At 38.6% G+C, this 23,970-nt stretch overlaps 1 long non-coding RNA gene across 1 annotated transcript in view; it reads right to left on the bottom strand.

Moving 5' to 3' along the window:
• Window positions 1-23,641, bottom strand: part of LOC140507009 (uncharacterized) — a 32,759-nt gene extending 9,118 nt beyond the window's left edge. Inside the window, exons 1-3 of the long non-coding RNA XR_011968181.1 lie at window positions 22,889-23,641; window positions 9,081-9,237; window positions 3,658-3,785 (exon numbers count right to left, since the gene is read on the bottom strand). This is a non-coding gene — a long non-coding RNA (uncharacterized lncRNA). The remainder of the gene's footprint in view (window positions 1-3,657; window positions 3,786-9,080; window positions 9,238-22,888) is intronic.
• Window positions 23,642-23,970: the final 329 nt, after the last annotated feature.

Here is a 23,970-nt window from a genome sequence, read left to right as displayed (position 1 = left end):
GAATAGCAATTGATTTACAACTAGCATAATTTATTACAATATTCAAAGTATCTCTATTTTACTTATTAGAGCTATATAAAGTCTTTCTAGAGGATTCCGGTTCTTTCCTCCTTCTCTTCATATTTTGCCAAACAATCATCACTAGTTAACAAGACTTGTGTTTCAGGGGAGTTGAGGTGAGAGGTAGAATGGAGGATACAAAAGTTTATCCAAAGACTAACAATGGGAGTAATCATCAGTGGTGGAAAGGCAAGAAGCAAGGTTAAGATGTCAGAATAAGAAGTAGCCTAGCTTCCCACTAAATTTCCTCAGCAAAGACCAGAAAATACACCAGACTGAATTCTGATGAAGAAAGCAAAGCAAACATCCCAGTGAGTCACTTTTCCAGCCCAAGGTAATTTAAGAAAACAGAATGAGAGGTTTATGGGCACTATGGATAAAGTCTGACCTGGAGTGCACCACAGAGAGCTTTCCAGTGCCCAGGGAATGAAAGAAAGCCAAGATTGGGCTCTAGGGCAGGAACCCTGAGGCAGAAAGTAATCCCAGAATATGCCTGAACCAACACATGATGTAGGAATGAGTGCCATCTGGCAGCTGTTTGTCCACTACCCAGTTTCATGACACAGACCCAAGGTAAGGTGGAGCTCTGATCCCAGGATCAGAGTGGTGAAGCAGGTCTAGCCTGCAACTCAGGTGAAATCTGCAGTGAAAGCCGGTAGTAGAATAACAAGAACAGGAGTTCCAGATCAAAGGAGAGCCAGAAGTACTGCCATTCAGAACCTGCAGAGCCTCCTAGCAGGCTAAGAGTGGCTGAGTCATCAGTAGTCTACTGAAGCTTCCAACCCAGGACAAGCTGACAGATCCACCTGAATCAGGAACCTGCAGAATTCAAACCAGGAAGGTAGTGAACAGACTTTGCCCTGGATCATATTAGTTTAGGAGCACTGAAAATTTGCAGAATGCAAAAATGAGCTGTGAATTCAGCAAAAATGATGTAAAAAGGCAGAAGCTAAGTCCAGATGTCCTGGTCCCCTTTCCCCCATCTCTGCCAGAAGTATGCAAAGACCAGCACTAACATAAATTCCAAAATCAGGAAGTAGATGGGAAGAATGAGGAGAAAAAAAACATCCTTACCATGTAGAGTTATGTGACAGAGAAATTCAAGATAACAAAGCCAAAAGAAGGAAATGATTAGAAAACATCTATAAACAAAACCTCACATAAAAATGCAGCATGGACACAAGGCCAATGAGACTTCACAGAACAGTTAAAGCAAGAGTCCAAAAAAAAAGGAGCTAAAAATTATTTTAAAAAACAAATAAGGGCACTTGAGAAAAAATGAGAAAAAATGAGAGCTAGAAGAGAAAAATATGAAATGAGAATTGATAGCTTTGAATAAGATGTACAAAATCTTAATGAAGAAAATAATTCTTTGAAAATTAGTATTGAAATAGAAGCTAATGACTCCAAGACACATCAAGAAATTATAAAATAAAGTAAAAAGACTGAAAGAAATCAGAGAAAAAGTGAAGTATCTATTAGGAAAAAGAACTAACCTAGAAAACAGATCAAATCTGAACTATCAGAATACCACGACCAAAAAAGAAAATACCTAGACATCATATTTCAAGAAGTCTTTTTAAAAATTACCCTGACTTCTTGGAAAAAGAGGGCAAAGTATAAATAGAAAGAATTCATTGATCACCTCCTGAAAGAAATCTCCAAATGAATATTTTCAGGAATATTACAGCCCCAGAACAGAGCACCCAGGTTAAGGGGGAAAAATACTGCAAACAATCAGAAAGAAAAAATTCAAGTACTGAGGAGTCACCTGTCAGGATTACTGTCAGCCACTACTTAAATGAGTAGAGAGCTTGGAATATGATATCTCAGAAAGCAAAGAATTTAGGTTTACACTCAAGAATTAATTATTCAGCAAAACTAAGTATAATCCTACAGGGGGAAAATGGACCTTGAACAAAACAGAGAACTTCCAAGCATTCCCAATGAAAAGATGAGAGCTGAAAGACCAGTAGAAAATGTGAAGTACAAACACAAGAAAGAAAAGAAGCATTAAAAATGTAAACATAAAAAAGTAAAAATGTAAACATTAAAAAATGAGCAATCATAAAGAACTAAACGAGATTAAACTGTCTACTTTTTTATAGGAGAAGATGGTACATGTAATAACTCAGAGTCTATCAATATCAGGGTTCATAAAGGCATTCTAATTAGGCAAAATGCTGGTGAGTGACTCTGTTATGTTTGGTGATCTTAAAAGAAGAATAAAAAAAGTGAAAGAGAAATAATGAGGGCAAAACAAAGGAAATTTTCTTGAAAAGGTGCTGTGAAAAAGAGAAAATTACTTTAAGAAAGATATCATAGGAAAGGAGGGGAGGAATAATGTAAATATATAGAGAAATATAAAGGACAAAAATGGGGGAGAAATAGATAACTAAATAAATGAAAGAAACCAACAACTTAAATTAAAAGAATTTAGGATAAGGTAGTCAAATGAGAGCGGCGGAGAGGAAGAAAGCCTGTGGGAATAGACTAGCACTAAAGTAACTTAAGCAAAACTAATCATAGTACTCTCTTAAAAGTATGAGAGAACCAAAAGAAAAATAACATAGAAGAAATGAATGGAGGAAAATTAAGTCTAATAATTATTAAATAATCTTAAATGTGAATAGATTAAATAATCCAATAAGAAAATGACAAAACAAATAAGGAAACAAAAATCAACTTTTGTGGCATAAGAGAAACATAAAAAAATAAAAATACACAAAGAATGAAAATGAGAAGTTAAAACAAAATTTACCATGCATTAGGTGAATCCAAAAAAGGAGGAATTACAGTCATGGTATCAGACAAAACAAAAATAGAATTCATAATAATAAGGAAACTATATTATGTTTAAAGGATAGGCAATATAAATGGGGCAGCTAAGTGGTACAGTGGAAAGAGTTCCAGACCTGGAGTCAGGAAGAGTCATCTCCCAGAATTCAAATCTGGTTGCAGACATTTACCAGCTGTGTGACCCTAGCTAAGTCACTAAATCCTGTTTGCCTTAGTTTCTTCCTCTGTAAAATGAGCTGGAGAAAGAAATGGCAAACTATTCCAGTATGTTTGCCAAGAAAATCTCAAATGGGGTTACAAAGAGTTGGACATAATTGAAATGATTGAACAACAACAGACAATATAATATTTAACATATATGCACCAACTGGCATAACATCTAAATTCATTAAAAAAAAAAAGTTAGCTGACTTGAGAAAAGGATATGGACGGTAGTTGCTCTTCATTTTTCATTTTCATAGAGGACCCAGGACATCGTGGGTGATTTCTTGACTAGTACATGAATTGGATTTTGAGGCAGAGCTGTGCAAAGTCATTAGCCTCATTCTCTCTCTCTTCCAGAGTTCTGGAAGTCCAGTGATAGGACAAAAATTAAGATAAGTGATGATGGCTCAGGATTCAGTGGATGAGTCTTTGATGTCTAACCAAGCTCTAAGCTCTCCCCAGTGCCTGTTTTAGCTGCCTTCATGGCTATGGGAACAAATTGTTCTCATCTCCCCTTTCTACCAGGGGAAGTCTTCACCTGCTTGGGTTAGTCATATCCCTAACTCACTGGTGCTTTTGTGGCCTGTTGTTTACCTTCAACTTGGTTTACCCCATCTGTCAAGACAGTTTTGCTGGGGTGTGGCCATTGTACATGTTGTAGCTTCTTAGAACCACAGGTGAGAGATGGATGACAGGTAGACACCAAAGTTGGATGAGCAGTCCTGAAAAGGGTTTGGCAAGGTGTTATTCTTCCCTGAATACCTCCATATACTCCTAAAGACAGTAACACAATAATTGTAGGAGATTTTAAGGTCTCCTTGATTGATCTGGACAGACCTAACAAAGATCAACAAAGGAAAAACTATGGGACAAACAAACCATTGGAGAGTTTAAAGCTGAAAGACTAAAGGGATTTTCAGAGTGGGAATATAAAAGATTACATATATTTCCCAATAGCAAGTGATAACTTTACAAAAATATACCATGTGATAAGTGAAGAGTAGTTATACATAAATTTTAAAAAGCAGAGATGTTGAATTTATTCAATTAATATTGACAGCAAGTATCTAACCATCAACATAGCACAATGAAATTCCTTCTGAATAAATAAGCATACAACAACACAAACAGATTTTGCTACAAGGTAATATATAAATATCTATGATAAAAAAATAAGAACAATATTTACAATGAACCTGCAAAAAGGAAAACAGTTATCACTTCTCAGTTAAAAGAAAAAATTAAAATAAGTATGGTCTCCTGGGAGAGTATAAAAAAAGAAAGCAAAAGAAACCATTCAATCAATCATCCATCACATACATTCTTTCTGTGTATTGTCTCACAGCCAAGATGTGCTTGAGATTGTGTGTGTGTGTGTGTGTGTGTGTGTGTGTGTGTGTATAACACAATTAGTTTTCTCAGGAGACTAACATACCTCTGGTGGATTTTTAGTTTAGAAAACCCAGACTCACTGTCTAGGTCCCAACCTCCCACATCTTCTGTACTCATTTTGTTATCATACCTTGGGGGCTTGTAAGACCAAATGCTAGTCATTATCTGATATTTGACAACTTTGCCAGCTATGAGTGATTTAAAAGTAAAATATCTGTTCTCAGAAGGCACAGTCACATAAAATTACAGAAGCAGTGAGTTTCTTCCAATCTAAAACAACCAGGTCAAGTTCAAGTGTCTCCTCTAGTCCCAGAATGGTCTAGATTCACCCAAAAGTGTCTTCTCTAGTCCCACACTCAATGGTTTCTGGCACTCTTATCACCTTCACTAATCTCCTTAAAATAGCATTTTGTCATCGCCTTTTCCATATTATGGTTACAGTGGGCAAGAGAGCAGTTCCCTTCACTAACAGCAGTGTTTGTCTCTAGAGCTATATCTCTTGGATTTATTCAAGAAGAAAAGTCTAATCTAGCTCCTTGGCTAAAACACCAGTCCGTAAAATGGGTGAAAGATCTGTCTTTCAAAAAAAAAAGTTTTAGACTGAAGACACAGAGGTGTCAGAATATACCTTTCCCTGACCTGATTTGACTGCTAACTGTTGAATATGAGTTTTATAATGCTTAAGTGCTTGTCTTAAAACTTACTCCATGGGAACTCCTTTGGGATTCCTAATTAGAGTTAGGTGTTCTCACCTGTCATCAGAGGTCACTCTGAGTTTTGAACCTGGAATTGAATGGAGAAAGCTCTCTCTTTTTGTCTGTCAGTGAAGTAAGGACAAACATTTTGTCCATTAAAATGTAGCCCTCCCTACGTGTTAATCTTGCTCATAGTGTACAGCATTCTTTGCCGATCGCAGTGCAATAAAAAGAGTAATTAATTCAGGGGACATAAGGAAAACCTATAGACCTCCTAAATGAACATGAAAAATAATAAGTCCCCCTGACAGAAAAAATTAATAACCTTGAAAGGCAATGATAATGATCTAGGATGACAATAAAGTAGACCTCAGAGGAAAAATAGCTCTGAAAACAACTTCACAAAACAGAAAAAAAAAAAGGGGGGGGAAGTAATGAATGGTGTGTACAATCTATGCCATTTTAAAAGCTAGAAAATCAACAAATCAATAAATCTAAAATAAGTGGAAATCTTGAACATTAGAGGAGAAATAGCTAAGATGAAAAAAAAAGACTACAAGATTAATCAACAAAAGTCAAAGTTCTTTGAAGAGATTAATGAAATCACATTCCCCAGAGGATAAGTAGGTAAAAGAACTAACAAATAATTCTTAAAAGACTTGCAAACTATTAACAAAATAGATTGCTCCCAATCGCTAACAGCAAGAGAAATTAAAGTCAAACCAATTCTGAGGCTTCACTCCACACTCAGCAAAGCACCAAAGTTGACAGAAGATGTACACAATCAATTTTAGGTGCTTCAGGAATACAGATCTATTGATACATTGTTGGTGACACTAAGAATCTGTCCAACTCTCCTGGGAAACAATTTGGAATTTTTCTATGAAAGTAACTTAAGTATTTAAGTTAAATTCCCCTCCTCCAAAAGAATAAAGAAAGTTTTTTTGCTCATGAATACGGTTAATTATTTGTTTTTATTTTATTTTTCAGAGTTAATTGTTGTTGTGGCAACCTGTGTGAGCTCTTTGGTATTTTCAGGGTTAATAGTGGTTGCATAACCACTGACTTTTTGTTCATTTGTTTCCAGAGTTGATAAAAGGATAGCTCACTTATTAGAGGAGGGGTAGGGATATGTTCAGAAATGAAATCTTAAAAAAAATTATAAATTATGTATTGTTTTCATTCATATGTGTGACAACTGCATCCCTTTAGTAGAATATAAGCTTCTACAGAACAAGAATTGTTCCTTTTTTGTCTTATATATCCTCAGTGCCTACCATACTGCTTTACCCATAATTAGCACTTAATAAATACTTGTCAAATTGAATCTAATGATTTTGCGATGGAGACCTCACATTACAAGATTTGTACTTCCTACTTCTGTCCTGGTGATTTTAAGATGGGCCAAAAATGACCAGGGAAGGTTAGGTGGCACAATGGAGACATCACCAGATCTGGAGTCAGGAAGACCTGAATTCAAGACCTGCCTAAGACACTTACTATCTATGTGATCCTGGGCAAGTCACTTAACCCTGTTTGCCTCAATTTCCTCATTTGTAATGAACTAGAGAAGGAAATGGCAAACCACTCCTGTGTCTTTCCCAAGGAAACCCCAAATAGGGTCACAAAGAGTCAGACATTACTGAAATGAAACAACAAAAACACCAACCTTCAGATAATATTAAATCCATCCTGACATTTAACTAAAAGGTTACTTGACAAAAGGCAAAAATTAGTTTATCACTTAGGTTCACAACAGAACTAGTAGGAACCTTGGAGAGAATCTAGTACAGAGGTCTAGACAAACCAAGTAAATTACACAAGATTACACAGTTTGTAGGTAGCAGAACCACAGTTCAAATCTAAACTTTCCAACTAAATCGAGAGTTCTTTATACTGTGGTTCAAGTGAGGTCACACTCAATATACATGAGTGTATGTGCATCTATTTTTTACTAGCATAAAGAACTTTGATGAGGAAATTCCCTCTACTTGCAAATATGAAACTGTTCTGAAATTTATCTGAGAACATTCCCTAGAGCAATGAAAGGTAATTGACTTGTCCAGGGTCTCCAGAGGACTTGAACTTTGATCTTCCTGACTGAAGGCAGTTATGCCACATTTCTCTCTGTGGCTCTCTCTGTCTCTCTGTCTCTGTCTCTGTCTCTGTCTCTGTCTCTCTCTCTCTCTCTCTCTCGCTGTATATTATGCATATAACCACTGATATATATGTCTGTCTGTCTGTATGTGTATGTGTGTGTGTATGCCTGTGTGAAAATACATCTTTGTGAAAACTATTAGCATAAGATTAACAGTAATCACCAAGGTGAGGCTGAATACACTAACTGAAAAATCCAGGTGGAGGTGGGGGGATGGGATCAAGTCCCTGAAGTTATACGTGTGGAAAGTTTTAAAATTCAGTCGGTTTAATAAGCAGCTCTCAGAACAAGGAGCTAGAAACAATAGCGCCAGGCTGGTGTGTGTAAAGGAATTAGACACTCCTTCCTCAGTCTGTCAAACAAACCACTTTCTCCTTCAGAGACTTGACCGCCCTGAGGTCTTTTCCTGCCAGAAGAATCAAATTTTCCTAACAGTCACGCTTTTCCTGCTTTTTCACTATCTAGGTTCTGATGTCCTTTTATGGTTGTTTTGACTTGGGTCCTCATGTATCATTCCTCTTATTATATTTGAACCTTATGTAACAAACAGGCTCAGAATCTTTCTAAAAAGTACAAAACCCAGACCTGGAAGAAACTTAAAAGTTACTGACAAACCTTACAAAGAGTGGTTTGCAAAGGTTACTTGGCCCTCAACATTGTCTTTACCCACATTTACTGCTACCACCCCCGCTGTTCTTCATAATACCTACTTCTGGTAGGAAACAAAGTTCTCCCCAGGAAAACCACATTAAGAGAAACTCAAGAAAAGAGGCCCCCACTTAAATTTCTCATGTAGCCCATGCTGACTTTTTGATACCTACCCTGTGGATATATGAACTTTAACTTATTTTTTTTCTTTTTTCTTTTTGCCTGCTAACCTTCTCTATCCCATTGTCTCCTGCAGGCTCCCACTTAACTAGCTCTAAATGGATAAGAATTTATCCTATTAAAGACCTCCAGAAAAAAGAATATTTGTGTAGCACCTTACAGAGTTGCAGGCTTTCTAACACCCAAAGTTGGGACAATCAACTCCCAAAATAGTGTCCAAAAAGTATATAAAGCATCTCATTCATAGTAAGACCTAAGACTTAAAAAGATATAACCCAGGTATGTAAGGAAATGGGCAAAGGAAGATGGCCCAGGTCTGAATTAACAGAAGGAAGGGGTTAAATTGCTTCTCAGTCTCTAGAAGTGGGATGATAGGGAGAGATCACCAAGCTTCAGTTGGGATAACGGTCAGGCCACAGCAAGAGGAGAAAGGTTCTGCCAGAAGTTTCTCAGGGACTTGGTTTCCCCAAGCTGTTGTAATGGGAGAAATACCTCATCTATGAATTCATGTGGTAGGTAACTGCTGCCAAAATATATTTACCACAATGCAGAAATTATAGAGATTAAAAAAAATAGGTTTTATTATTATGTTCCAGAATAAGTTCAGGCCTCAGAGAAAAAAAATTAATCTGAACCATCAGGATTCTAATAAATCCTTTTATAAGCAAAATTATCAAAATGATAAGAGAAATAATTCTTTTACATATTGCAATCTTATACATTCCTTTTGGGTCATATAAGTTAAAGAAAAGACAGATTCATGGTAATATCCTTCCTTTAATGTCATAAAAGTTGAAAAAATGGAGTTAAGCAGAATCATAATCTTAAATAACCCCTAAGAAAATAAATTTCATCAAACAAATTCTATAGGTAGACTAAGTCAGGTTACACATTAAGCTACATTTACAGGGTTCACAAATAGGCTAAAAGGATGGAAGATTTACCTGTTGCCAAAGAATCCAAGAGTTGAGATTCTTACTCAGGCTTATCCAAGGAATGTCTGAGGTTTTAAGTGAATTTTTACATCTCATGGGACAGGTTTTGATCGGGTGAGGTTAATAATAACAGAAGACAGGCTTTCAGTTAACTAAAAGTTGCCGGCTAGATAAAAAGGAAATACAAAATTTCCATTACACTATCATCACTTCTAGTGTAATGATTGTTTCATTCATCACCTCTGCACCAGGACCACATCGTCATTCAGGTAATGCACATGTGTCTGGGAGGCATTAGGGGATGGGAGGAGGTTCCCTCTCAGAAGTGTCTGATTGGTTTTACACCACTTGTGTCACATAAAAGGGATTACAAACCCGAGCAAATAGACAGATGGATTGATAGATGATAGATAGATGAATAAATATAGATAAATAAATGATGATCTATGAAATCTCTGAGGGCAGGAATTTTATGTCATCTGAAATGTTTTTCTTCTCTAGACATCTAATCACTATTGAATTGAATTGTTCAAATGAATGATTTCTCAGAATTCATATCAACAACCAAGAGAAGACAAGGTCCTTGAAGGAAGAGACTGTTTCTTTTTTTGCCTTGGTATCTTCCCTTTTCCCTGCTCTCAGCACAGTGTCTGGCACATAGTAGATATTTAATAAATACTTGTTGAATTGAATTAAATTACATTGAATTGAGCTGAATTAAATTTCCAGCTACAGACTTTCACAAGAGCTAAACCTACTGCATCTAAAGAGTTTTCTTGTATAATTATTCTAAAGATGACTGGCATCAAGATATATGCCAATAGGGAGTTGTTTTTTTTTTTTTTTAATACGGTAACCCCTTAAGAAAAGCATTACCTTTTAGTTATCATAATGTAACAAGGACCCGATATCAATCCAGAAGCTGAGACTAGAGATTAACCTTGGGATATGATTCTTTCTGATTGACTTCAACCCTAGGAACAATCAGGATTTAGTTACCTACATGTTCAGCTGCATTTGTGGAATATCTTCCCTGTTTGTTCTTTCACTAGCTTTGCCAGGAAATTAGAACTTTCCATTTCCTGCACACTATGGATCCTGTGTTATTTTGTATTCCCCCAAATAGGAAGTCCTCCTCTAACCCTTTTGCCAAATACATGGAAACATGATTTCATTTTAAAAGCTTGAGATTAATGGGCAGGAAGTGTTATTACAAAAATGAACTGACAGGCCAATAAGTGATACAAATGGCCTGAAAATAAAGACTATAATTTATGGACCTTATGGGTCATTCAACTTTATCCAAGGAATGATTGCTAACAGTTCTAATTATTTTCATTCTGGGCTTCTAACTCCCCCACTTTGCCATACTTATAGTTCTCCCTGGTACAGTGAAAACCAGACTTATCTCTCCTGAATACTCTCTCTTCTTCCGAGTTCTTCTCTTTCTTAGTTCTCCTACCTATCTGACTCCTTGTCAAATTTTCTTTACAGGATTATCATGGGGCAGCTAGGTGGTGCAGTGGATAGAGCACCAGTGCAGGAGTCAGGAGGACCTGAGTTCAAATCTCACCTCAGACACTTGACACTCACTAGCTGTGTAACCTTGGGCAAGTCACTTAACCCCAATTGCCTCATCCTGGGTCATCTCCAGTCATCCTGATGAATATCTGGTCCCTGGATTCAGATGGCTCTGGAGGAGAAGTGAGGCTGGTGACCTGCACAGCCCTCCCTCACTCAAAACAAAGTCAAGTGCAAGTCATGTCCTCATTTCTCTGATGGTATGGTCTTCTTCTTTGGCAACGAAGGATGAACACATTGGAATTGCAGGATTATCAATCATATCATGCCCCTAACTTTAGGTGCATCCCAAACCTCTGTCCTGGGCTCTCTTTTCTCTCTGTACTTGTTTACTTGGTAGCCTCGTCAGTTCTGAAAGGCTTTATTATAATGTTGATTTAAATGATTCCCAGTGTATAAATGTTAGTATATATATACTATATGTGTATGTATTTATATATATGTATATATGTTACATAAAATTGCATATGTATGTTTACACATATAGATCCTTATTTTCTTTCCTGAGGTCCAGTTCCAAATTACCAACTAACTGCTCTTTCATCTTTTATCTGTCTTTCATACAACTGCCAAAGTGATTTTCCTAAAGCGATGGTCTTACCATGTTATTCCTTCAAAACTCAGGTTGATATTGGCCTTGCACATGAAGCCTTTCCCAGATTTATCCAGCTACATATACCTTCTCCTTGAATATTACCTTTTATTCATTTATACAGAATTTACTCACAATATTCTATTTGAACTGGGATGTGCAGGTGTTGGAGGAGGACTAGTGCCTCTGATGCAAGGGTCATGGTTGAGGTGGGGATTCCTTATGTAAGTGGATTGGATTGGATAGTCATTGAGGTCTCTTCTAATACTGAAATTTTGTGATTCTGTAATGTGTAAGGAAAAGAAAATTTGGTTCCCTCTCTTCGAGCTCAGTTAATACAAATGTAATCATAGAGAATGAAGTGTTAATGTGTTAACAAGGTATTAATACCCACCATATCCTTTTGAAGCAGGAACACCTTTCTCTATGATTAAATTGAAAGAATAAAACACTGGACAATGATTTTCCATGCTCCCTGATAACCCTCTAAAGAGTATGTAACAGTTCAAAAATTGGAGGCAATTCCGTCTCAGAACAATTATGGAGAGGGACCCCTGCAACTATGCCAGAGGGCAGCAAGATAGACCAAGGAGTTTCTCTCATACTCTATTCATTAACCATGGCATCTAGAAGTAGAGCTACTTGCCCAGGAGACACTGATCCAATAATTGGAGAATCAATTTGAGAGTTCAAGGCACAGTTAGAGAGGAACAGAGACTTGCTCTCCAGGCAGACATAGATACAGAGAGGGGTTACCTTCAAGGATCCTGACTCCTGCAAACAAAGAAAAGAGCCAGCTCTAAGTTTAAGGGAGAGCTAACCTTGGCTATAGAGGTTGGGCTACAGAGAACAGCAGAGCCTGGGAACCCAACTGAGCGATTCATGCAGCAGAGACATTGTACCCAAGGTGGGAGTTCCTGAGGACTGCACAATCAGGGAAAGGATATTGCAACCCTGCAGTTCTAGAGTTGCCAATATGGATCTCTTATATGTGTGCCTCACTGCCATCGTATTCTTTCGTTTGTTCTTATCCTTCTCATGGATGTTTGTGTATTTGTGGGAGAGTATATCCCAGGTTTAGTGGGGAGCCAATGTTTTGAGACCACTGTTCTTGCTATCATTTTAATAAATGTCTGACTGTTCTGCAGACCTCTGTGTAAAGGATTTCTACATAATGCAAATTTGCCCAAGGTTGTGGGGAAGGGAAGGAGGGAAAGAGGGAGGAATAGGGCTGTACACTTGTGGTGGCAGGGGACCAGCACAAGGTTCAAGGACACATGGGGGCAGGGACAGAGAAGCAAGTGCAGCAGGAAGAGGAACACAGGTGGTAAGGGCCAGTCTGTGGGGACCTGGCCAGAACCCAGAGAAAGAGAATGGGCAGAATGGGATGGAGGGAAGGGCGGTAGGACAGACACATGGGAGCCCAACATGGACACAAAGAGGAGAGGACGGGCAACACTTGGGGGCTGGACAGGAAGACAGACATGCTGGGTTGACACACAGGACACAACAGGGAAAAAGTCTCCAGTCTCATCTCTGGAGATCTCAAGCCAAGCCTCAGGCAATCTCTCTCTCCCCACCTTCTGCTTTCACCTGAAAGGTTTGTTTGTTTTTTGGGAAGGGGTAGGTTTTTTATTCTTGTTCTTGAGAGGGCTCGCAGAAAGAGAGCATAATACAGTACAGTAAAGTTAACAGAGGTAGTTTTTTTTAATGTGGATATCTTTCAGAATTACTCATACAAAGCAAGATCTGTCTGTAATTGTATCTCTTGACTATTCAAAGGATGTACACCAGTGAAGGCTTACGAACTACAGTTTTAGAAAGTAAGCCCCGTAGCACATCCCTTTGAACCTGGGAGGATCAGCTACCATCTGGGACCCAGCCTTAGAACAAAAGTACAATAAAATTGTTGCTCAACTGACTAATAATAGTAACTAAAATTCCATAGTGCTGACTACGTGCCAGGCACTTTGCTAAGCATTTTGTAAATACTATCTCCTTAAGTCCTCACAACAACCATGAGAGGTAGGGACTATTATTGTCTTCATTTTACAGATGAGGAAACTGAGGCAAGCAGAATATGAGACTTGCCCAGGGTCACACATCTAGTAAATGTCTGAGCTGAATTTAAACTCAGATCTTCCTGACTCAGTCACTATACCACATCCACTGTGCCACCTAGTTGCATATGTAAGTGCCTATCTAGCTATCCAGTGCTAGGATACATGGGGGCCAGAGAGACAGAGGAGCAAGAGCAGCAGGAGGAGGAGGAACACTAGGTGGGGTGGGAAGGGGTTTCCAGTCAGCAGGGACCTGTCCAGAGCCCAGAGAACCCAAGAACATATCTGAGAAGCAGGATGTAAATAGAAAAGGTCTTTGTACCATCATAGTAGATATTGACATCATGATATAGCTAGGGGAAAAATATTTGGTTCTGGAATCAGAGTATCTAGGTTCAAATCTTCAATTTTCTACCTACACTTGGTCCTTGGAAGGAAATCTGGATAGCATGCTAAAAAAGCAGAGACGTCACCTTGATGACACAGGTCTGGGATGCTATGGTTGTTCTAGTGGCAATATATGGAGAATCAATGCTTTTGAATTGTGCTGTTGGAGAAGACTTTTGAGAGTCCCTTGGCCAGCAAGGAAATCAAATCAGTCTATACTTAAAGTAATTAATTCAGGCTATTTACTGGAAGATCAAATATTGAAGCTAATGCTTTAACACTTTGCCCACATCGTAAGAAGACGGGATTTGTTAGAAACCACCTTAATGTTGGGAATGATTGAAGGCAAAAGGAGAAGGGGATGGCAGAGGATGAGATGGATAAATAAAATCATGGAAACAACAGACTTGAACTTGGCCAGACTTCAAGATATAACGGAGGACAGAAGGGCCTAGCGTCCATGGAGTCGTGAAGCATTGGACACAAGTGAACAACAAACCTCAGTGATCCTCGGGCAAGTCGTTTAACATCTCTGGACCTGAGTTTCCCTATCTGAAAAAAGAAGGGATCATGATCTCTAATTTCCCTTTTTGTTCTAAGTCCTTTGCTCCTATATTACTTCATGTTTCATTCAAACTCATAGAAAATTCCTTCGATCATCTCTCTGACAATTTCATCTTAAACACAATTCTAACAAGCTTTATTAAGCAGCTAGAGGGCTCAGTGAATAGAATGTTGGGTCTGGAGTTAGGAAGATTCATCTTCCTGCATTCAAATTTGGCCTTGGATACTTACTTATAGGCAAGTCAACTAACCCTGTTTTCCTTAGTTTACTCATCTGTAAAATGAGCAGGAGAAGGAAATGGCCAACCACTCCAGTATCTTTGTCAAGAAAACCCCAAATAGGGTTACAAAGAGTTGCATGTGACTGAAATGACTGAAAAACAACAAAAAAATAAGCTTTATTATCTGATTTCCTAGCCCATCTCAAATTAGAAGTAACAGATTAAAAGATTAACAACCAGGAAGATAGTCAACTGAAAGTAGCAAGAAGTAGTGTCCATTTTTCATGATCTCCCAATTATTTTTTATACATATTTTGCATTTGCTCATATGACTACATGTTATTTCTCTTGTATAGAATATAAGCTCTTTGAAGGCAGGGACTACTTCATTTTTATCATGGTATCCTGAGTGCCTATCAGCATCTAATATACATTTGAGAGTTAAATAAATGTTTGCCAGTTGTTGATTTGATAGTGAGAGGATGGGGGGGGGGGGGGAAGCAGAAACAAGAATAAAAAGCATAGCATCCATCTGATATTTTATGCCTCATGTTCAAAAAAGATGATCTTAAGTCATCAAGAGAAGGTTTAAGTATGTTCAACACATTCTGATTATAAAGGCAGGGGAAATATCAAAGTCTAAATGTTATCATGAAAAAATAAGTAAAATACAAAACAATTTGACACATATAATAGTATATGTCCATTCTCTGGAAAATTCATTTACATGTAGCAGCTCATTTTTATTTTCCTTAGAAAAGGGACTTGGCCTGTGATTTCATTGATATAAGTAATTTTCTCCACAAATGTAGGTCCACACCTTCTCTGAAACTTATAGTCTTGAAGAGTTTCTAAGAGCACTGAAAGTTTAACTGGCTTGCCCAGGGTGAAAGGAATAGCAGCATTTTCCTCACTCAACTTGCTTGAGGTTCAACTTCCCTGACAGATTTAGCTTCTCTAAAATACCTTCCTGGTCTAGGGGCATAAAAAGCCCCAGACTTGCTTCTCAAACTTCTTGGGTGTCCGAGACTTTTAAAGTCATCATACTTTGATGACTTATTGACCAGAATTGTTTCTAGAAGGAGATGGGGGCCTCACCCAAGAAGCAAAGGACCATGGGGTTAGGATTTGAATGGGTCCTTTCAATAACCTCCAGGCATGTTATGATGAGTAGGGTCAAATGGAAACCCTTAGAGCTATCTGAACCATCCCATATGATTGTCACCATATACTATCAGGGGAGTAAAAGATATTTCTTCTGTAGTGATGAAGAGGAAGGAAATTGGAGTACTACATTAATCAAAATCCCCTTAAAACAATCCCATGTTAATTATTAGGAAGGCAGATGGTACCTGGTAGCTTCTGTTGCTAAGTGAAAATGGTACATTAGAAATCATGATTGGCTGGGTCCCCCTGGTGTTAGAGCCCTTCACAGTCTGGGGATGACTATGCCAAAGACTAAGGCCTCCAGTTCAGACCTTGGTACTCTGCCTCCTCCCCTGGCCCAGTGGGCTCCAACCTATAAAGATCTGGCTCCTGAAGATTACCATCTTGCAGGCTGAACCAATGGCTCCATCAGCTATGAGAAACAGAAGTAACTGGACTTGAGTAGCTACCAATCTGGTAACAAGAAACACCCTGGGGAGCAGGAGTCCTGGCAAATCCTTCTAGTTGTCTGAGGTCTAAGAGGCATCGCTAGCATGTGAAAGAGCTTTGAGGGATGGGGTATAGAATATCTTCATAAATACTAGTTCCTGGGCAGTGGCTGCGGTTCTGGCCGAGTGGACTGGAACCTGGAGAACACAGAACTGAATAACGAAAGGTTTTCCCCTTTGTGGCCAGGACCAATAGAGGAAATTTGTTGATGTCTCCCTCCACAAAGAGTTGTTTATGGGGCATGTCAGCAACCATCAGAGACATATGCTTAACAACGAGGTTGGAGATATTACAAGAACAGCAGAACGTGGGGAGTGTCTAGAGTCAATATGGACATTTGGGTGGTGATTGCATACCATGATGAGCACAGGACCATATGATTCCCCTCATTAAAGACTAGGCAATTATTCCTAAGCCAAGTGGCTCTCAACTTGACCCCAGCTGGCAAAATGGAACTCTCTCATGATGTATTTGACTGCCTGTATCAGGTGTCAAACTTCCCAGAAGCCATGTCTGTGACAAATCAATGCTACCTTGAAAGAGGAAAGGGCTTTCTTGTTCAGTAATTTCTTGGATTCTAGTCTTCAGGAAGACTTATCTGATAAGAATGGATTGTGAATATGCTTCTGGCTAAACCTCTCCAGTCTTTTCTCACTTCCTTAATCCTTCCCCAGCAGAGTTGCCTTGGGCTATTTGCCCCATTAGAAGGTTCCATGAGCCCTGGAGAAGTAGTCAATATCCCCCTCAATTGGAAGACTTTCTTTCCTCTGCGATGGTTCAAATAACTCTTTCCCAGAAAGGCCTTAAAGGACCAAGGGATGGTACTGTTGAGAGGTATATTGCTTCCTAATTGCACGTGGAAAGTAAAACTTTTCCTATATAACTATGTGGGTATGCATTTACCTAGAAGAAAGGGGATCCCTTAGTTGACTTGGTGGCAATTCCGAGTCACTGGATGAGGGTGAGGAGTCCTTATTTAGTTTCTGTGGAAGAAGGGAAGAGGCCCTCCACAGAGGCTTCTAAGAGGTAAATATTTTATATGATCCTCCTTGATGTAGCTCCAAGGGAGAGGGAGGTTTTGGATGGTGGGCCAGGGAATACTGAGTGGATGGCAGTATAGGGAGACCATTAGTATCAACTTAGATCCTGTTATAACTTGCAAGAGGCTTAAGACCTCTTAGTCACTTCACTACAGATGACCCTAATGTTGTATGAAGAATTGTAGAGTATGTCACAAGTGTCTGCAGGGGTCTTGGCATTTCCTGGAGCTGCTTCTGTTCATCATAACCACCTCACATATGGAGAAGAAGAAATCTATAACTATCTTGGAGGTATCATTATCTGTGCTATGACACTCATGTTCTTGATGGTTCATCATCATTACTTTTGATCCACTTTGAACTCCAGAGATATGGCACCACCCATCACATGAACCAGACTGTGAGATTTTGTGACTTAGTCTCGCTCAACATCTACATGGGGTCACAACTCACAGTTTAAGAAGTGCTGAAGGGGCCATCAGTGGAAAAAGTTCAAGAAGCCCTGGTCTAGCTCAAGGGGCAAGGAAATGTTTAGGATTTTCTGACTTTTATATTTCTCTATATTTTTGTTTTGTTTTGATTCCTCTCTTTTCCTTAGTGCTGTCCACACTAGGAGTACTGTTCAGTAAACATCTGGAGACTTGGTCCTTTGGAAGGAGGGGAAGAAATGCCTAGAATTTCTAGCTTTTGTTCTCTACATTTAAAATTTGTTTTTTACTTTTCCCTTTTTTCCCCCTTAGTATTTTGACAGGAGTACTAGCTGGAAAAAACAAAAACCTCCAAGCATTGAAGAAGGTCCTCTAGAAGATCCTTAAGACCCTGCTACCAAAGGGTGCTATGTGATAGGACCAACACTTTCCTGATGCAACTTCCTTCAACTGTAGCTTCCCCAATAACTCCAGCTTCCTGGACAAGCTTGTCCAGGAACATAAAAAGCCCCATCATACCTCTCAGATTTAGTAGGTACTTGAGACTACATGCGTCATCATACCTTGATAACTTACTGACCAAACTCATTTCCAGATGGTGGGTGGCGGGGAATGTAGAGAAGAATGCCACTGCATTGTTGTTGCATATTCATACTTTGTTAGGAAAAAGTAAACCTCTTTACTGCTCAGTGATTTAAGAGTGTCTCATTTTGTTCCAGCGTTGAAACATAACTGGAAGTATGCTTGAGTTAGAGCTGCATCTACAATAGCCAATATGTATCAGAGGTAGACCCGAACACAGGTCTTCCTAGTTTTGAGGCCAGTGCTCTATCTGCTATAGTATTCTATCCACAGAAGAGCCAAACAAGTAGAAAACAGTACTAGAAGAATAATATACTCTTTCCTTTCTCTGATGTACTTATGTATTGTTGTTTATTTTAATTATCAATGTCTTATTCCCCTTAGTATCCTCATAGAGAACTCCAAGAGGGCAATAATTATTCCCTTTCTAAACTGTCTGTCTTCTCCAGTGCTCCCTGTATTTTTTCAGGTTCAATTCCATAATTTTGAATTTGCACCTTCACAAAAGTATCTGGGATTCCTCTGAGAATTACTGAAGTTTCAATTCTTGGGGCACTTAAGGGCAGCATTCCAACAACAAAATAACCTTAATCTGACACAACCATGAGTATACTCATGAAGGAATAGCCCAAGGAATCACATGACATACTTAGGAAACAGACATTTACCATATGACAAATAGAGGAAGTTTGATGGGCAGAGTGCACAAAAGTGTTTTAGGCATGGAAAGTAGAGAACACATAGGGGAAAGCATGACGCTGGGGGGTGACAGAAGACAAAAGAGTTAAAATATGAAGAAACAAAGAAAATGGCTTTCATTAGGCCTCTTAGAGACTTAAAGTTGAAACAGCACAGAGAAGCAGGGCAATTGAACTGTGGAAATATGTAAAGCATCAACTGCAGCTAGTTAATAAAAGCAAGGAGATTCAGGACCTTTCTATTAATGTTACTAGACAATTCTTATATGATAATTAGTAAGATGATCATCTTAACAGAAGGGGGACAAGAGCAAAACTACGTCTTCAGGGCAGAGCAGTTGAACTACAAGAAATAGGGATGAGACAAGGAGAGTAGGATGGATGGTTTCTAAGTGTTCCTAGGATGTTCCTAGGTGACTCCTGGGCAAGTTTTGGGCTGATCAGAGGCTGCATGATCCTGACAATCAAAGGTATACAGACCCTTATGAAGAGTATGGAATTTTGTCCTGAGACATAATTTGTACAGATTATATTGTACTTATAGGGTCTTAAGGCAAGGAATGTTATATAAATGGTCATCAGAAATGATTTCTTTTTTAAATCACACAGTGGTAAAGTTAATCTTAGGGATCATTCAATGAATTGCTAGTGTATGGGAGGGGGACAGGTAGTCGATAATGCAGATTGCTAGTAATCAAGTAATAAATTAATTACAGGAGGAAATATAATAGAACTATAAACTAGTTGGACTCATAGCAAAACATATTGAAGCGAGGGGAATAGAAAGAAAAAAGAAATGAGCACTTATTTATCAGGTCTTATTTGCAAGGATTGGGAATATAAATTTTAGGTAATCTGATATGAAATTACAATCTGATGAATATATTTCAGGAAGTGCCTGAATCAATTCATTTGGCAAAGATGGTATCAAAGAACTTTGTCTTTTAAAGGTGAAAGGAGAGGGGATTTTTTCAGTGACATTTACTGATGACAGAATAAGAAGCAACATGATGTCTCACTTGATTTATGTGATAACAGTTTGAAGCAAAGAGAGAATGAAAAGGAATTTGCAATCATGGTCTATTAAGACCATAGTAATAACAAGTGGCATTTATATAACTCTTTAAAATTTGCAAAGTACTTCACACATATAATTACATTTGGACCTCATAACAACCATGTAAGTTTTACAGATGAGGAAACCAAGGCTTAGAAAAGCTAAAGTTTTTTGTTCTAAGCCATACAGCTAGTAAATTTTCAAAGGTGAGATTTAAATTCAGGTCTTTCTGACTCTAAGTTCAGTCCTCTAATCATTATACCATACTCCTGCTCTAGGCAGAAGTGAAGATAATACAACATTTATTATTGAAATAAGAAACCAATTTTATTTAACAAACATTTATTGAAGGTCTAACATACAGATTACTGTGATCTTGGATCACTTTCCCAGGGAGGGAGGGGAAGGGAAAGAGATGAGTTCAGACTGGAGAAGGATCTAATCATTGAATCCAAATACTCAATTTAACAGAGCCTGAAGGCATCCTTGCGTGTGAGTGTGTGAGTGTGTGTGTGTGTGTGTGTGTGTGTGTGTGTGTGTGTGTGTGTGACTAAGAAAGCAAATCCCAGGGCTTCAAGAAAACATTTTTCATTTGTTTTCTCTAAATCTCAGGAAACAGGAAAGAAATTCAGTCATACAATGTTCCTTCATGCTGGAAGGGGCTAAGCATGGTAATGTTTTACGTCTTCAACAGGAACGTATCTTCAACAGGAAAAAGCACTGAACAAAATAAGATTTCCCTCTCCATGTTGAGATTCCATCAGGATTTCATAATATGTGACATCATAGTCAAATGTGTGCGTTGGGGTTAGGAGAATGGCAAGGAAAAAATTATCCCAAGACAGGCAAAGGACATGCAGGTATAAGGGGCATAGAAATCTGCCATAGAAAGGGAAAACTTAAAATAATGTCAGTGGAGCCCAAATTGTGTTAGACTTTTGTAGGAAGAGAAACTATTCCACTCTCATGAATCTTAGAGCAAGAAAGGGGGAGGACCCAAATACTAGGAGAAAATAAATGGCTTACATCAGTAAGAAATTAGTCATAGATTGAGTAACAATAATGGACCTCAAGACCTGGCAAGGCACTACATCAAACAGGTTTGAACAAAAAGCCACACTATGTTTTTTCTTTCATGATCTGAAAAGACCAGGAGGCTGGAACTAAAGAAATCTAAGTTCTAGTTTTAGTTCTAGTTCTTTGGATAACTGCCTGTGTGATTGTTCATGAACTGCTACCTCTCTGGACTTGTTTCCCTATCTATAAAATCAAGATGTTGAACAAGCTAACAGCTAAGTGCCCCACTAGCTCAAATAATCTAACATATAGTACACACATACACACACACATGCACATACACACACACACACACACACAGTATCCTAAATCCTAGTGTCAAACACAAACTCAATTGCTCCTTTCCCATCCATCCATCTCTCTTTCTTATAACTTGCCAACATCAACCTCTAAAAGGCAGCTCTAGAACGGGAACTTGGATTACCTGCCTTCTAATTCTGCCTCAGACTTTAAAGTGCTGCCACTCAGGGGCTCATTTTCCTTCTTTGTAAAATGATGGGGTTGGGTTAAATAATCTTTCAAATGTAAAACTTAATGGTTAATTGTTGTATGCTCCCAGAGTCTTGTGATCTTAAAACAACTTATAAATAAAATATTATATTGTTTCTGCCAGAGCCTGGCCACCATTTGACAGAGGCATTCATGTACCCTGCTGTTAACAAGACTCTCAAAGTTTATCATATAATTTGTCCTTAAGTAAATTGCTTTTTTTATACTAGACTTCTTATCTTTGCCTGATGGCAGACAAATTTAAATAGGAAAAAAAATTCCCACCTGTTCCTTATGGTAGTAACACCCATGCCCTAAATAACTAACAGCATTTCTGCCTCTCATTCTACAAGCTTCAACTTGTGGGGGTGTAGAATATCTCAGCTCTATCAGGGAACATTCTTCAAATGGGAGGGATGTTCTCTTTCTCTCTGAGCCCTATACAGTGTCTTCTAAATTCCCCTGAAGCATCAGAGTTCCCACCCTGGGCGGGCTCCTCAGACTGTGGTATTGCTTTGCTCTGTGCCAAGGAAATAAATACATACTGTTTCCAAGGAAGTGAGAATGTCTGTAGAAATAGCTCCTGCTAGCACTGAGCTTGCATATTTCCACTACTATAAGAGCTATAGCTGAGTCCCACAGGACGTCCCTTTTGCTGGAAATACTTCTTTCCCTTGTACCTATGCAAGCATATGTGCTCATTTTCAGAGTCCAGAGTCTTTGTAAGTTGGTTCCTCATGTGTATAAGTGACTAGGCTATTTTCCAGAGGGAAAAACGTATATATTTTTCAGTCCATTTACAGAAAGAGGAACCTATATTTTATTGCTTTTCCTTTCTCGGCCTGTAGAATAATCAGGAAAAAAAATTGACATGAAATATGAAAAATTAAAGGAGAGCCCTAACAAATAAAGTCTAGTTTCTCTAGTCAGTATCACTGCATGTGAGGCTTTCTAATTACCAGCCAAATATAACCACTTCCCTCTAAGATGGCAAATAAGAGCCGTTCAATTAAATACTTATTAAGTGCCCCCAATGTACACAGAACTACAAATTGAAGATTAGACAAAGTTCTTATCCTGAAGGAATCTACAATCTTATAAGCAGCTGGAGAGAACTCTTCTCAGCTCTGCCCCTCCCCCCCACCACAGTGTACTACCTAAGCACAGTATCTAGGCACATACGCTGTTTAATAAATGCTTGTTGCTTGGCAAAAAAGGGTAGGCAATTTCTTCTGTCATGTCTCGGTATATGCCCCAGGAAGGTCTCTTTCTTGTTGTGATTTATTAATTCTACAAGTAGCTTCCTCAGCACTCTTAAGCAGGGAATCACTAACCCCTTCTACCCTTTGATTCTTCCTCTGATGTTTTGCTAAATAATCTCTTACCTGAAAGCTTCTATGGCTCTCCTGCGTCATTCTTTGAAAAATGAGCATCAAGGTTATCTTTTATAGCGTACCACCTCATGTAAGAAACCTTCTGCAAAACCTTTGCCTTCAATACTTTCAGGCTACTTCATTTTTTTAAAAAGGATATTCCATTACTAGATTATGAGAAACTCTTGCTTATATTGATCAGAAAACTGCTTTCCTGGAACTTCCATTCATTGGTCTGAATTCTGCTTACTGGAGCAGGAAAACAAGTCTCTTTCACACACTTACCCTTCAGATATTTGAAGGCAGGAAACATGTTCCCCTAAAAGAGATAATGTGGAAAGATCTTTGTCAGAATATATAGATTCAAATCTTAGCTCTGCCACTCACTCACTAGCTCTATGACTTCAAATAAGTTATTTATCCTTGCTGGGCAAGGATTCCTCATCTGAGAGGACTGGACTCCTATCTCTAAGTTTCCTAATAATCTACACCTAAATTCTCCTCTCAGGTTTAACAACTCCAGTTTCTTCAAATAATCCTCATAAGATACAATCTCTAATCCCCTTCACCACATTGAGTTTGCATTTCATCATTTTGAACTGTCAGAGTATGCTGAGATATGGAGAGAATTAATAGTCATGTGATTAGCAAGATGGGGAATTAGTCACTTTTTCTGGACCCCTTCTCTAACCTTCCAGAAAAAGAATTCTGCAACAAAGATAGAACAATTGTAGCTCAATCTAGGAGGCAATGAGATAATTTCAACTAGCTAAAATCCTTAGGAATTAACACCTAAGAACTCTAATCTTCAAAGACTTCATGTTATCTTATCACCCATCTCCCGCTGAAAATGTGCCAACATCAGGGACCTGAGCTAACTCACGGGCTTGTGTCTGGGACCCACCTTAGAATCCTCTACCTTGCCCCTCCTAAGGGAATCTGCCAGAGCTTCATCTCTTCCCACCACATGTACACATAAAAATCTCTGCCCAGCCACAACTAATCAAAAGAGAGAGAGAGAGAGAGAGAGAGAGAGAGAGAGAGAGAGAGAGAGAGAGAGAGAGAGAGAGAGCTGAAAGCATGCTGCCCTATAA

Source organism: Notamacropus eugenii, chromosome 5, assembly GCF_028372415.1.
Source record: "Notamacropus eugenii isolate mMacEug1 chromosome 5, mMacEug1.pri_v2, whole genome shotgun sequence".
Taxonomy (NCBI): domain Eukaryota; kingdom Metazoa; phylum Chordata; class Mammalia; order Diprotodontia; family Macropodidae; genus Notamacropus; species Notamacropus eugenii.
Note: the sequence above shows the minus strand (reverse complement) of the source record. Positions and strands in the feature narration are given on the sequence as shown.